Below are 14228 nucleotides of genomic sequence, written 5' to 3'. Positions count from 1 at the left end.
ATTGTGATTTTAATTTGCATTTAATGATGTTGAACAGTTTTTCATCTCCTTGTTGGCTGTTTGTATTAGTCCTTTGAGAAAATGTCTCTTCTGATCCTTTGCCCATTTTTTAATGTTATTATGGTCATTGTTATTGTTATTTAGATATTAGAGTTCTTATATATTCTGTGTATTAACTTATTAAATAGTTTGCAAATATTTTCTTCCACTCTGAGGGTTGTCTTTTCACTGTGTCTACTTAGTAATTTTTTTTTTTTTTACACAAAAATACTCCAGTATTCTGGCCTGGAGTCCATGGGGTCACAGAGAGTTGGACACAACTGAGTGACTTTCACTTTCACTTGCTTTATCTGGAGTACCGCCAGCCATTTGAGCCCTTTGGTAAGAATTCATGCCCCACCCCCTTAGTTGGTTACAGTGTGGACATCACCTAGCTTTGCCAGAGGACTGGATCTGGCTTTGCTGGCAGTTTTCAGAGGTTTCCCTTGTTCAGGGTCATTAGTGATTGTCTCCTGATAGTCTTGACAGATTTTTCCAGCCTCCATTTTATCCGCTCCTCAAACTCCAGGCTAGCCTTCTTGGTTCTTGCAATAAAGTTCTTTTTTTTTTTTTAATTGAAGTATAGTTCATTTACAATGTTGGGTTAATTACTGCTACACAGCAAAGTGACCAATTATACATATATATTCTTTTTAAAAAATATCCTTTTCAAGTATGGTTTATAATAGGGTATTAAATAGAGTTACCTGTACTTTACAGTAGGACCTTGTTGTTTATCCATTCTATGTATAAAAGTTTACATCTGCTAATCCTAACTTCCTATTCCATTCCTCCCCTCAGTCTTATTGTTTAAGCTATCTTTACTATTTAACTTTTTATGCCCTAAAGGAAATAGCAGGAGGACAACCAACGGCTCTCAGTGTAAATCTGGCCTGCTTGTATTGCTTCCTGAGACTTCCTAGGAAAATCTGAAGGGCCCCTGCACCAGGATCTCATGCCCTAAATGTGAAAATTATTTGTGGATCCACAGTCACTTGGGGCAGATGGTTTGCAAACAGCGGTATTTGGCAGTAGCCTGAGTTGGGGCCCTTAAAGTTAGTGAATGTCCCATGGCAAAATTGAAAGAGAGCTGTCTTCTGAGATCCGCCGTAGGAGCTGTGTGTCCTGAAGAAAAAAACTCATGTAGGTATATGTCCATGAACTTAAGATTTCAGAAGGCCTAGGGGTGGGAACCACATGGTGTACAGAAACAGTGACTGGGTTAATAGGGACTGGGGGAGATTGCAGCAATGTAGAATTGATAAAGTGAAGTCGCTCAGTTGTGTCCAACTCTTTGAGACCCCATGGAGTGTAGTCTACCAGGCTCCTCCGTCCATGGAGTTTTCCAGGCAAGAGTACTGGAGTGGGTTGCCACTTCCTTCTTCAGGGGCTCTTTCCGAGCCAGGGATCGAACCTGGGTCTCCTGCATTGCAGGCAGATGCTTTACCATCTGAACCACCAGGGAAGCCCTTTAGAATGGATAAGCCCCTTCCAAACGGGCATGTGTTCCAGTAACTGGCTAAGTGGGAAGAGAGTGTACAGAATGAAGGACCTCCAGTCCAGTCCATGGAAGTCTAGGTGCATCCCCTTTAAGAAATCTGAAACCCACAAGGCTTCCCGTGTAGCTCAGACAGTAAAGACTCTGCCTGCAATGGAGGAGATCTGGGTTTGATTACTGGGTTGGGAAGATCCCCCAGAGAAGGAAATGGCAACCCACTCCAGTATTCTTGCCTGGAGAATCCCCATGGACAGAGGAGCCTGGCGGGCTACAGTCCACAGGGTCACAAGAGTCAGACACGACTTAGAGACTAAACCACTACCACCACCACAGTCCAGTCCATGGAAATCTAGGTGCATCCCCTTTAAGAAACCTGAAACCCCGCCTGCGCCTCAGAGCCTAAGGATCCTCCTCTCCAGCAACCTTTTCCGGATCTGGGGCGCACCGCCCCTTACCTGGACCTGGGACCCAGTGAACGACTTTACCCAGAAGGCACTGCACCACACCTGTCACACGATCACTGAAGATTCAGGCACTTCCGTCCTGGAGGATGATGTCTGGGTGGGTCTGTTGGTGTGCACCGCGGGTGACATTTTGTAAATACGGATGTGTTTACTTGGTGGGGAGCTTGGAAACGCTGGACCAGCCCGAGATCTGGGAGGTGGGAAGTCTGCCCTTTCTGCTTCTCTTGAGGCAGGCAGGAGGCAATCTCACTCCACGTGCCCATTCAGCAGCAATAAAGATTCAACTGCAGAATGGTATTATTAATATAGAGACTTGTTTGGAGGCCGTTTTTGTCCATTCCCCAACTGATCAAAAGGCCAGGCACTGTTACAATAGAATTTAAGTCTCTTCTTTTTTAACCCTTCGATTTTGAAGAATTTCCAATTCTTAAGGATACACTCCAATGTCTCTGCTTTTGAATATATTATCTAGGTTGGTCATAACTTTCCTTCCAAGGAGTAAGCATCTTTTAATTTTATGGCTTCAGTCACCATCTGCAGTGATTTTGGAGCCCCCAAAAATAAAGTCTGACACTGTTCCCACTGTTTCCCCATCTATTTCCCATGAAGTGATGGGACCCAGATGCCCTGATCTTCGCTTTCTGAATGTTGAGCTTTAAGCCAACTTTTTCGCTCTCCTCTTTCACTTTCATCAAGAGGCTTTTTAGTTCCTCTTCACTTTCTGCCATAAGGGTTCTGTCATCTGCATATCTGAGGTTGTTGAAAGCAGAGACATTACTTTGCCAACAAAGGTCTGTCTAGTCAAGGCTATGGTTTTCCCAGTGGTCTGTATGGATGTGAGAGTTGGACTGTGAAGAAAGCTGAGCGCCGAAGAATTGATGCTTTTGAACTGTGGTGTTGGAGAAGACTCTTGAGAGTCCCTTGGACTACAAGGAGATCCAACCAGTCCATTCTAAAGGAGATCAGCGCTGGGATTTCATTGGAAGGAATGATGCTGAAGCTGAAACTCCAGTACTTTGGCCACCTCATGGGAAGAGTTGACTCATTGGAAAAGACTCTGATGCTGGGAGGGATTGGGGGCAGGAGGAGAAGGGGACGACAGAGGATGAGATGGCTGGATGGCATCACGGACTTGATGGACGTGAGTCTGAGTGAACTCTGGGAGATGGTGATGGACAGGGAGGCCTGGCGTGCTGCGATTCATGGGATCGCAAAGAGTCGGACACGACTGAGCGACTGAACTGAACTGAAGGATACACTCCAAAGGCGCTTCTTCTGGCTTAGAAGGGGATCCGCCCATGTTGAATAACCTGCGGCTGAGAACTGAGGGTCACAGTGTTGTCACAGGTCCCCATGGAAATAGGGGCGCGTTGCCTTTACCAGGAGGTCTGGCGCTTCAGAACATAGTTTCTCCCTGACCTTTCCGCCTCCATCCGCCTCTGCAACTATCAGGGAGAACCAGAAACCTGCCCTTTGCCTGGGTGGATTGGGTGCACAAACTCCTTGACCTAGAGGTCTCTGCCCAGCGCATGCGCGCCGTGCCAGTGGCCGCCCAGAAGATGGGCGTTTCCGGAGGCCCCTGCAAGCAGAGGTGGGATTTCCGGCGTCACGGTTGTGACGTCTTTTGCTGGTGCCCGGGATTTTGGAGTGCCTGTGTAGGTTGGGAGTCCTCACTGGGGTCCGCTTTTGGGGAGGCTCTGGAGAGGCCAACAGAGGACAGAAAAAAAGATGGGACTTCTATCCGCTTGGTTATTACGAAACATGGTTGCTGTCGTGGGACGGGCCGCCCAGCGTGAAGCTGTCGCCTGAGGCTGCGCTCCTTCGGAGGCCTTCGCAAGCACCCTCTGTCCTCGTCCGCTTCCGGAGGCAGCATCCTAAGCTGCGCCTTTTGACCAGGAGGAGATTGGGGCTCAGAACTCGACCGTCCTCTCGGGCTCACCACAGCCAGGGGAGTGCGCGGGTTCCGCCGGCTTTTCAGCCCGGTTCTGCTCATAGGACCCCATGGCGGCTGCCGCGCTTATGGACCGGGCTCAGGTGAGTGGAAAGTCCTCAAGCCTTCCCGACTCAGGTGTGGGGAATGTTGTGTTCTCAGGCTTTCCGAACTTGGTCTTGGCCGCTCCCTTCTCTTGAGTATGAAGGCGGTGAAGGGCGGTGAGTGACGGTGAACATGTGGCAAGGAACCCCTTCCCAGTGTTGATGGGCTGAGGTGCGAAATGGTTTGCAGGGCTTAGGAGCCCCAGGTACCAACACTTGGAGGTGAGGATGAATTAGGCACGTTCTGGAAACGGCAGGTGGCTGCGGTTATGTGTGCTGAGAACGGAGAGCAGGCAGTCAGGAGTCGGACTGGAATGGCAGCCTGGGGAGCTGGACCTCTGTTCTGACGGTGATGGGAACCGCGGAAGGTTTATCACAGAGAAGGGAGGTGATCTGACGTCTGTGTTGACAGGCTCCCTCTAAGTTGAGTGGAAAGATTGGGGAAGCCTGAGGGTGACAGGGAGACCAGGCGGAATTGACTGCAGTTGCCCAGGTGTGTTGATGGTGGGTCCAAAAGTGGACGTTAGAGACTGTATGGATTTTGTATGTTTTTAAACTAGGACCGGTGGAGATTTTGTGATGAGAAGTAGTGATCTTCTGGGACTCTTCACCTGTCCCTCCCTCTGTGCTTGAGTCTGGGGGCCTTACAGTAGGAGTCCTGTTCTAGCCCAGCACCCTGAATCTAAGCCAAGAGTTATATGAAGAGGTTCCTGCTTTGAGCAGCCCGTAGGAGGAGGAGTGGAAGGGCGTATTAGACTCAGGAACCACTTGCACAAGTGCTTAAGGGGTTAAGATTGAGTTGGGAGTCATCAAGAAACCACAGGGCTTAATTCTGTCTGTTGAGAAAAAGGCCAGAAGTTGGGCAAAAACAGCAGGCTGAGGAGCTGGCCTTCTGTTTTGAAGGTGATGAAAGACATGAACTTCCGGGATGCCTCAGTGGTAAAGATTCTGTCTGCAGTGTAGAAGATGCAAGAGACATAGGTTTGATCCCTGGGTAAGGAAGATCCCCTGGAGGACGGAATGGCAACCCATTCCCGTAGTCTTGCGTGGGAATTCCCATAGAGAAACGAGGTAGGCTGCAGTCCTTGGGGTCCCAAACAGGCAGACATGACTAAGTGAATATGTAGCGTGCACAAAAGACATGGTCGATTTGGAAGAGAAGAGAGATGCTCTGAATCAAAACAGGCTCCCTCTGGCTGCTGTCTGGTTAAGAATGGAGTGTGGGCGTGAGGGAGAAGGCTACTACAGTGGTCCACAGAAGTGTTGATGGTGGCAAAGAAAGTCCCAACTGGGCACTGAGGACTGGGTGTCTTGCTCAGGCACCGGGGTGGCAGTAGAGCCTGTCATAAACACAAAGGAGTTCTTCCTGGACACTGTGCAGAGTGGCTTCAGGGGTGGGTGTGCCTTGGAAGTGTGAACTGGAAAGTTTTCAGTCTTAATGGAGGGGGACCCCAGATATGAGGAAGGTGTGGTTCAGAGTGATGTACATGGTGGGAGGAGCCTGGACTGATGGCCTTAAAGTTGTTTCTGGGAGGCATGGTCAGGAGGACGCCAGCGGGAGAGTGTTTGGTGCCCTTCTTGCTGGACCCATGGCTTACATAGTCTCTGTCTGCCCACCTGCCTGATTTTGCTCTGGGCTGCACACAGTGATCAGAGGGACAGGAGAGGGCGGCCAGGAGCGGTGTCACAGCTGAGTATCACCTCCGAGTTGGGAGGCTGGGGAGCAGAGGAGACGGGTTGGGAGGCGAGTGGGGGACCTGGAGAGTCCTGTTGTCTGTGGGCTCAGCTGTCTGCATTGTGGCAGGGTGGTGTGACCTTCGAGGATGTGTTCGTGTACTTCTCCTGGGAGGAGTGGGACCTGCTGGAAGAAGCTAGAGACTCCTGTACTGTGATGTGATGATGGAGAACTTCAGACATGTGGCTGCCTTGGGTAAGTCCCTGTTTCAGTTACCTATTGGTACATGTCAAACTACTCCAAAAGTGAGTGATGTAAAACAATTAAAAGGCCTTATGTAAGTTTCAGTGTGTCAGGAACTCGTCACACCTCACCTGGTGCTTTTGGCTCAGGGTCTGTCATGAGGCTTCTATCAAGCTCCCAGCCGAACTGTTCTCATCTGAAGGCCATTCTCGGGAGGATCTTACTCACAAACTGACTCATGTTTTATGTTTCCAAGAGGTCATTTCTTGTGGCTTGTTGGACTGTAAGGCTGTTGGTCAGAGGCCTCCTGGCTTCCTTGTCACCGTAGCCTTTCTGTAGTGCATCTCACAGCAGTGAAAGAACCTTCTCTCTGAGCAGAGAGAATGCCCAGGATGGTAGCTTGTCTTTTTCTAACCAGACCTGGAAACAGTGATCCCATCATTTTTCCCTGTTCTGTTCTTAGAAATGGGTCAGTCATTGCAGTCTCTGTTCAAGGGAAGTGGCTCGTGCAAGGGCAAGAACATGGCAACAGGTCTTCCTGGGGCCATCGGAAAGGCTGCTTGCCACAGGCCCACACGCCTGCTGCAGTGTCCTTGGGTTCGGTTTTTCCCTGGTGCCCTGTGGGCAGCTCTTCCTGTCCTGCCAAATCAGGGGCTCTTCCTCCTCCCATCTTGGTTCCAAGGGTAGGGGCTGTGGATGCCCAGGGCTGTGTGTAGTGTCCCCTCGCTGAGCAGTCCTGACATCTGCTGCCCAAAGCCTTTCTGGATAAGGTTAAGAGTTCAGGGCTCTTAAGTTGGCTTCACAGATTCTCCCTGGCTTGGGCACTTCCAGATCCATGATGCATCTATGTCTATGTTCTGCCCCCATCCTCTGGCTGACAGTTCTTGGGGACTGACTTTGCCAGAAATTGTAGCTATTGACATGTCATTGCTTGTGGAGGGCATAGGGGTGTTCTGCCAAATTTTCCTATGTGGTTTTTTGTCTTTTTAATTGTAACCTTTTCTTCTTTCTGGGATGGGTCTATCTGGGCCACTCATCTGTGCTTTTTTTTTTTTTTTTTTTTACAACTTCCACCTTCCAGACCCCATGTAATTGCCCAGTGGCAAAAAGGCAGAAAGCCCCGAGTGCCTGTGGGTGGACCTGTCTCCAGCCACACTGACAGCCCAGAGCAGGGAGCTGAGAGAGAGCCATCTGAGGGTTGGGCTCACATTGTACCATCAGCCTACTTTGTGTTCACCAGTGTTTTCTTGCCGAGGCCCATAACAGTACCTCACTTCTCCCTTTCCTCACCATTCTTGGCACTTGACATTTCTCTTCTGTCTTCCTTCCCTTGGCTGTTTTCCCACCTCTCTGGCCTCCATGTCTGTCACTCATTCTCCTCTGCTCACCCCACAATGCTCTGCAACATTGGCTGCATTAATGTGTCATGAATTGTGTACATATCCGTATGTAGTCCTGAAGAGCAAGCTACTTACTTGCAATCAGATTTTCCTGGGCTTGGAGAGAGCCTTCTGACAGATGAGCCAAGCTCACCTGACACCAACAGCTGAGACCCTGTTTAAACCCTTCTTAGAGGAGTGAGTTGGAGACCTCACCTCTGCTTCCAGTACTGTCCACCATCATTGTGTCTTTACCCATCAGTGGAAGTCCTCCATACCTTCCAAGGCCCAGGACTGACAATGGGCTCTTCCTCACTGATCCTGGCCCCCTCATCCTGCCAAAGGCCCATGGACTCACTCACTGGTGTGTCACACTTGCTGCTTCTTACTGAAGTCAGCATGTCCTTCACTAGCAGTTCTTTGTTTTCAGGTTATTGTTGTGAAGAAGTCAGTGAGGAGGCCCCTTCTGAGCAGAGTGTTTTTATAGAATTAGTGTCAGAGTTCAGGACTCTTGAGTCCTGTCCACTTATCCAGAAAGCTCACCCATGTGAGACAGATGACCTGCTCTTGAAAGGCATTTTAACACCTGGATGAACTCCAGGGGTCATGCCCTGCACTGACTCTGGACACATGTGACCCCTATGGATGAGGATTCCTGTTGAGTGAAAACTTTCATCAGCACCAGAAACCACATAGTGGTAAGAATCCTGTCAGTAAAGATGATAATGTAGCCTCACATGTGAAGAGCTGTCCATGAGTTAGGGAGACCTTTTACTTGCCAGGGGCAGTGATGGACATGCCGGATAACTCTGGCCTCTTCCAACACCAAAGCACTCACAGAGAACAGCTGAGTTCATGGAATCTTTTCAAAGAAGTCTAGTCTTGGGCAACACCAGGGAAAGAGTAATGAACTGATACTTTTCAATTGCACTGACAATGAGGAAGCCTTCCTGAACGCTTTCACTCTCCTCGACAACCAGATAAATCAGGCTGAAGTGCGAGCCTTTAGGTGCCTACCGTGTGGAAATTTGTCCAAGGAGAAATCCACTCTTATTCATCACAGAAAACTTCATGGTGGGGAAACATCACATGTGTGTAAGGAGTGTGGAGAGGCCTTCATTCACCTGTCTCACCTAAAAACCCACCAGAAATTTCACACTGGCAAAAGACAATATATGTTCAGTGAATGTGGAGAAGCTTACAACAGAAGCGTGCACCTTGTTCAGAACCAGAGAACTCACGCCGGAGAAAGACCTTAGGAGTGCAGTGAATGCAGAAAAGCCTTTAGTCGTCAAAGCACACTTGTTCAGTACCAGAGTGTTCACACTGGTGAAAGGTCTTATGACTGCACTGAATGTGGAAAAGCCTACAGCAGAAGCTCCCACCTTGTGCAGCACCAGAGAATTCACACTGGGGTGAGGCCTATGGTGCATTGAATGTGGAAATTTCTTCAGCCGTAACTCCAGCCCCATTAAACGTAGGAGAGTCCACACAGGAGCAAAGTCTTACATGTGCGGCAAATGTGGGAAGGCTTTTGGCTACAAAGACACACTTGAGCAGCACCAGATAATGCACACTGGAGCACGGCCTTAGGAGTGCAGTGAGTGTGGGAGGGCCTGCAGCTGTAAACACATGCTTGTGCAGCACCGGAAAATCCACATTGGAGAAAGGCCTTATGAGTGCAATGACTGTGGAAAACTTTGGCCATAGCTCCAACCTCATTGTGCACCAGAGAATTCACACTGGAGCAAAGCCTTATGAATGCAGTGAATGTGGGAAATGCTTTGGCCACAACTCCATCCTCATTCTACAAAAGACACGTCACAGTAGACAAGGCCTTATGTGTGTAGTGAATGAAGAAAAGCTTACATTAGTAGCCCCCACCTTGTTCAACACAAGAAAGTTCACACTGGAGCAAGACCTTATGAGTGCAATGAATGCAGGGAACTCCTCAGCTGCAACTCTAGCCTCATTCTACACCAAAGAGTTCACACTGGAGAAAAAGCCTTGCATGTGCAGTGAATGTGGGAAGGCCTATAGCAGAAGCTCCCATCTTGTTCAGCACCAGAAAGCTCACCCTGGAGAAGGACCTCATGAATGCAACAGTTTTGGTGACCCTTTAGCTGCATCTCTTAAACTTGTTTAATGCCCAGAAACTTCAGCTGGAGAAAGGCCTTATGAATGGAGTCAATGCACTGTGTCCCTTTTGAAGATTATAGAACTCACACCGGCAAAGGTGGGAATCATCATTGGTACAGAGACACTGAGATAATGGAGTGGGGATGACTGAGGCTCATGAGAGGATGGGTATCTGTTCTTGAGGCAGCATCTCTATATGTGCCTGCAATTTTGGCTCTGTGGCATGAAAGTATACAGAAATTCTCAGGACCTTCACACTTCTGAGTCTCCTGTGGCTGACACACTCTCTCAGTAAATAAAGGTCTGTGGATTCCTGTACCTCCCTAGGCTGTTTACATTCTGGCCATCACTGCACAGGCAGGAACCCCAGCAGTGACAGAAGAGAGATCCAGGGCTCAGGCTTTTCTGACCAGCCAGCGTTCCTAGTGACTGAGGTGGACATGGCCTTCATTACTCTGCAGTTTTTGCTGATCCTGAGGTAGGGCTTATGCTCCTAAGTCATGTGGAGAGGGATATGGTAGAACCCGAACAGTTGGCAGATGGGGCTTTCCAAGAAGAATGGTAAATATGGATATTTATGGGGAATATTTAGTTCTTAACATCTTTATTGAGGTATGGTAACATGAAATATATATATGTAAAATATAAAATGTGTTATGTTTCAGCATGTGTATATACTGATGAGACCAGACATTGAGATAATGGAGATGTCCAACACAGCCAAGAGATTCCTTGTGTCTCTTTATAATGTTTCTTGCCCAGTCCTTTCTAAGCCCCTTTCCCACAATTCACAAGTAATAGCAAGCATTTTATAGTATTTTATATAAACAAAATCATTTGATATATATTTTCTGGGGAGTGGGAACGCTGACTTTTTTCACCAGCCATAACTATTTTGAAATTGATCCATTTGCCTCATGTATCAATTATTCATTTGTATTGCTGAGTATTCATCCATTGTATGGATATACCACAGTTGTCTTTTATCCATTTGCCTGTTAGTGGATATTTGGGTTGTTTCCAGTTTTGTGCTGTCACAGATAAAACTGCTGTGACGATTTGTGTATAAATTATTACTGAATCACCTTCCATTGTATGGTTGTACCACAGTTTATCCATTCATTGAGGGATATCTTGATTGCTTCCAAGTTTTGGCACTATGACTAAACCTGCATTATGCAGTGTTTTGTATGGGTATACTGCCGGAGTCCAGCTCCAGCAGCCAGGGAATCAGCCTGAAGGGATGAGCGGTGTCGGCGGGAAATGATGTAGCCTCTGACTCGAGGTACGGGACTACATGTTTATTTCAAGCATCAGGTCTTCTTTTATACTTTTTCAAAAGCTTTAGGTCAGAGGTTTTACATTTTCACCTCCCCCTCACCTAGATTTATTATCTCCTTGTTGTCCTTCAAACAGAGTTCCTGCTTCAGCGATTCTCTCAGAATTGTGTTTACTTATGATTACATTGTAAAGCATGCTTATGTCTGGGCCGCATATCACATTCCTCAGTCTATTTCTTATCTTTTTAAATCCTGCTTGCCCTTAGTATCCTAAGCTCACTATCTCCTAAAAAGGCTTCTAACTATTTTTAATTATTCCTAAACCCTAAACTCAGCAAACTTCTTTTGCCATAAACATTTCCCTCACAAACAGGTCTCAGATAACTATCTTTCCCATGGCCTCAAGGTGTGGCCTACGTGCTCATCCTGGGGCAGTCTTTGCAAAAATCCATGAAAAAATGCCAATGGTTACTTTATAGATTATTTTCTGGGCACAACTGCAGAAGGCTTTGTGCTTTCTCATGCTTCTCTCAAGAACAATAAGCACCTTAACATTCCTTCCAGCCAACTCAACCGAAGAAAGGAAAGAACAAGTCAGGATCACAAAACTTAACTTCTTCATCCCGGGACCATGCCTGCGGAATGAGGAGAGGGGGCTGGTGCTGTGCCTCCATTTTGTCAGTAATGCCTAACGTGGCTCCCAACAGTATACATTTTCACTTCATTTGAGCTCAAGCCTCAGAGCATGATTTGCTGGGTCACATAGTAAGAGAATATTTAGTTTTATAAAAAAAAAAAAACTGCCTTCTAAAGTGGCTGTATCATATTGCATTCCCACCAACAGTAGGTGAGAGTTCCTGTTGCTCCATGTTCTTGTCAGTATTTGATGTTGTCAGTGTTTTGGTTTTTGCCATTCAAGTAGGTATGTAGTAATTGTATATTGTTGTTTCTTTCATTTGCAATTCTCTAATGACATATGATGAATATCTTCATATTCTTTTAACAGTGTCTTCCACTGAACAGAAATTTTACACTTTACTCAAGTCCAAATTACTCAGTGTTTCTTCCCTGGATTGTATTTTTGGTGTTGTGTCTAACACATCATTGCCTAACCCAAGGTCTGCGCCCCCTGTATTATCGTCTATGTGTTTTACTGTTTTGTATTTAGGCTCATTATCCATTTTGAGAAAATATTTGTGAAAAGTGTCAGGTCTGTGTCTGGATCACTTTTTTTTTTTTTTTCCCCGTGCTGTGCAGCTTGTAGGATGTTAGTTCCCAAACCAGGGATTTTAACCCACATCCCCTGCAGTGGAAGCAGGGAGTCCTAGCCACTGGATCATGTTTTTAAGCCCCATTTGTTGAAAAGACTATCCTTTCTCCATTCCTTTGCCTTTGCTCCCTTTTCAAAGATCAGTTTACTGTATTGGTGTGGATCTATTTCTGTGGTTTCTGTTCCAGTTTTTTCCACTTAGTGAGATAATCATCACGTGGCTGTGGTTTTTAAAATATTTTCGTTGTTGTCTTTTTAAATGGTGCATGTGTGCTAGGTCGCTTCAGTCATGTCTGACTCTGCACAACCTGTGGACTGTAGCCTGCCAGACTCCTCTGTCCATGGGAGCTAATCTTGCATTACCTGCAAGAAATCCCACATGATCATCTTGTATAATCCATTGTATATATTGCTGAGTCAGTTTTCTGATATTTTGTTAATGTATTGTATAGACAGATTAATAGTAATGGGTTTATAGATCTGTTTTTCTCCGACTTTGGTATCAGAGTAATTCTGATGCCAAAGAATAGTTGTTTCCTCCTCTATTTTCTGGAGGAGTTTTGAAGGATGAGTGATAGTTCTTTTTCAAATGCTTGCTGGAATTCCTTAGTGAAGGCACCTAAGCCTGGAATTTTCTTGTGGGAAGACTTTCAATAAAAATACAGTCAAGTAATTTTTTCAATTTTGTTCTCTTGAACGGCTTTCAGTTCAGTTCAATTCAGTCGCTCAGTCGTGTCCAACTCTTTGCGACCCCATGAATCGCAGCACGCCAGGCCTCCCCGTCCATCACCAACTCCCGGAGTTCACTCAGACTCGCATCCATCGAGTCCGTGATGCCATCCAGCCATCTCATCCTTGGTCGTCCCCTTCTCCTCCTGCCCCCAATCCCTCCCAGCATCAGAGTCTTTTCCAATGAGTCAACTCTTCTCATGAGGTGGCCAAAGTACTGGAGTTTCAGCTTTAGCATCTTTCCTTCCAAAGAAATCCCAGGGTTGATCTCTTTCAGAATGGACTGGCTGGATCTCCTTGCAGTCCAAGGGACTCTCAGGAGTCTTCTCCAACACCACAGTTCAAAAGCATCAATTCTTCGGCGCTCAGCCTTCTTCACAGTCCAACTCTCACATCCATACATGACCACAGGAAAAACCAAAGTCTTGACTAGACGGACCTTAGTCGGCAAAGTAATGTCTCTGCTTTTGAATATACTATCTAGGTTGGTCATAACTTTCCTTCCAAGGAGTAAGCGTCTTTTAATTTCATGGCTGCAATCACCATCTGCAGTGATTTTGGAGCCCCCCAAAATAAAGTCTGATGCTGTTTCCACTGTTTCCCCATCTATTTCCCATGAAGGGATGGGACTGGATGCCATGAGCTTCGTTTTCTGAATGTTGAGCTTTAAGCCAACTTTTTCACTCTCCTCTTTCAGTTTCATCAAGAGGCTTTTTAGTTCCTCTTCACTTTCTGCCATAATGGTGGTGTCATCTGCATATCTGAGGTTATTGATATTTCTCCCGGCAATCTTGATTCCAGCTTGTGTTTCTTCCAGTCCAGCGTTTCTCATGATGTACTCTGCATAGAAGTTAAATAAGCAGGGTGACAATATACAGCCTTGACATACTCCTTTTCCTATTTGGAACCAGTCTGTTGTTCCTTGGAATATAGTTATGTTTCAGGTGGACAGCAGAGTGATTTAGTTATACATATACATGTATGTATTCTTTTTCAAATTCTTTTTCCATCTAGGTTATTTCAGTGTTTTGAACAGAGTTCCCTGTGCTATATATAGTAGGTCCTTGTAGGTTGTCTATTTTAAATACAGCACTGTGTACATGTCAGTCAACTCAATAATCTCTCGCATCCCCCCACCACCCCCCCGCCAAGTTTGTTCTCTTTAAGTTTGTGCATCTGTTTCTGTTTTGTAAATGTTTGTGTTTTTTTTCATCATTCCCTTATGATACCTTCAATTTCTTTAGTCAGTAGTGTCTTCATTCTTGGTTTTGTTGTCTTTTCAGTCAACCTAGTTTTGTCAGTTTTGAAAGAACCAACATTTTTCTTCATTTAAAGTTTCGTTTCAATATTTTGTTCTAATTTTATCATCTCCTTTTCTTTGCTTTAGGGTTTGGTCTTATTTTCCTGGTTTCTCAACAAGGAAGGTTAGGTTATTGACATCATTCTTCTTCTGTAATAAACTGTAAATAATGCTATAC

At 46.2% G+C, this 14228-nt stretch overlaps 1 pseudogene; it reads left to right on the top strand.

Moving 5' to 3' along the window:
- The first annotated feature begins 4002 nt into the window (after positions 1-4002).
- LOC128062823 (zinc finger protein 304-like) lies at positions 4003-9478 on the top strand (annotated as a pseudogene).
- Positions 9479-14228: the final 4750 nt, after the last annotated feature.

This window comes from Budorcas taxicolor, chromosome 18 (genome assembly GCF_023091745.1).
Source record: "Budorcas taxicolor isolate Tak-1 chromosome 18, Takin1.1, whole genome shotgun sequence".
Taxonomy (NCBI): domain Eukaryota; kingdom Metazoa; phylum Chordata; class Mammalia; order Artiodactyla; family Bovidae; genus Budorcas; species Budorcas taxicolor.
Note: the sequence above shows the minus strand (reverse complement) of the source record. Positions and strands in the feature narration are given on the sequence as shown.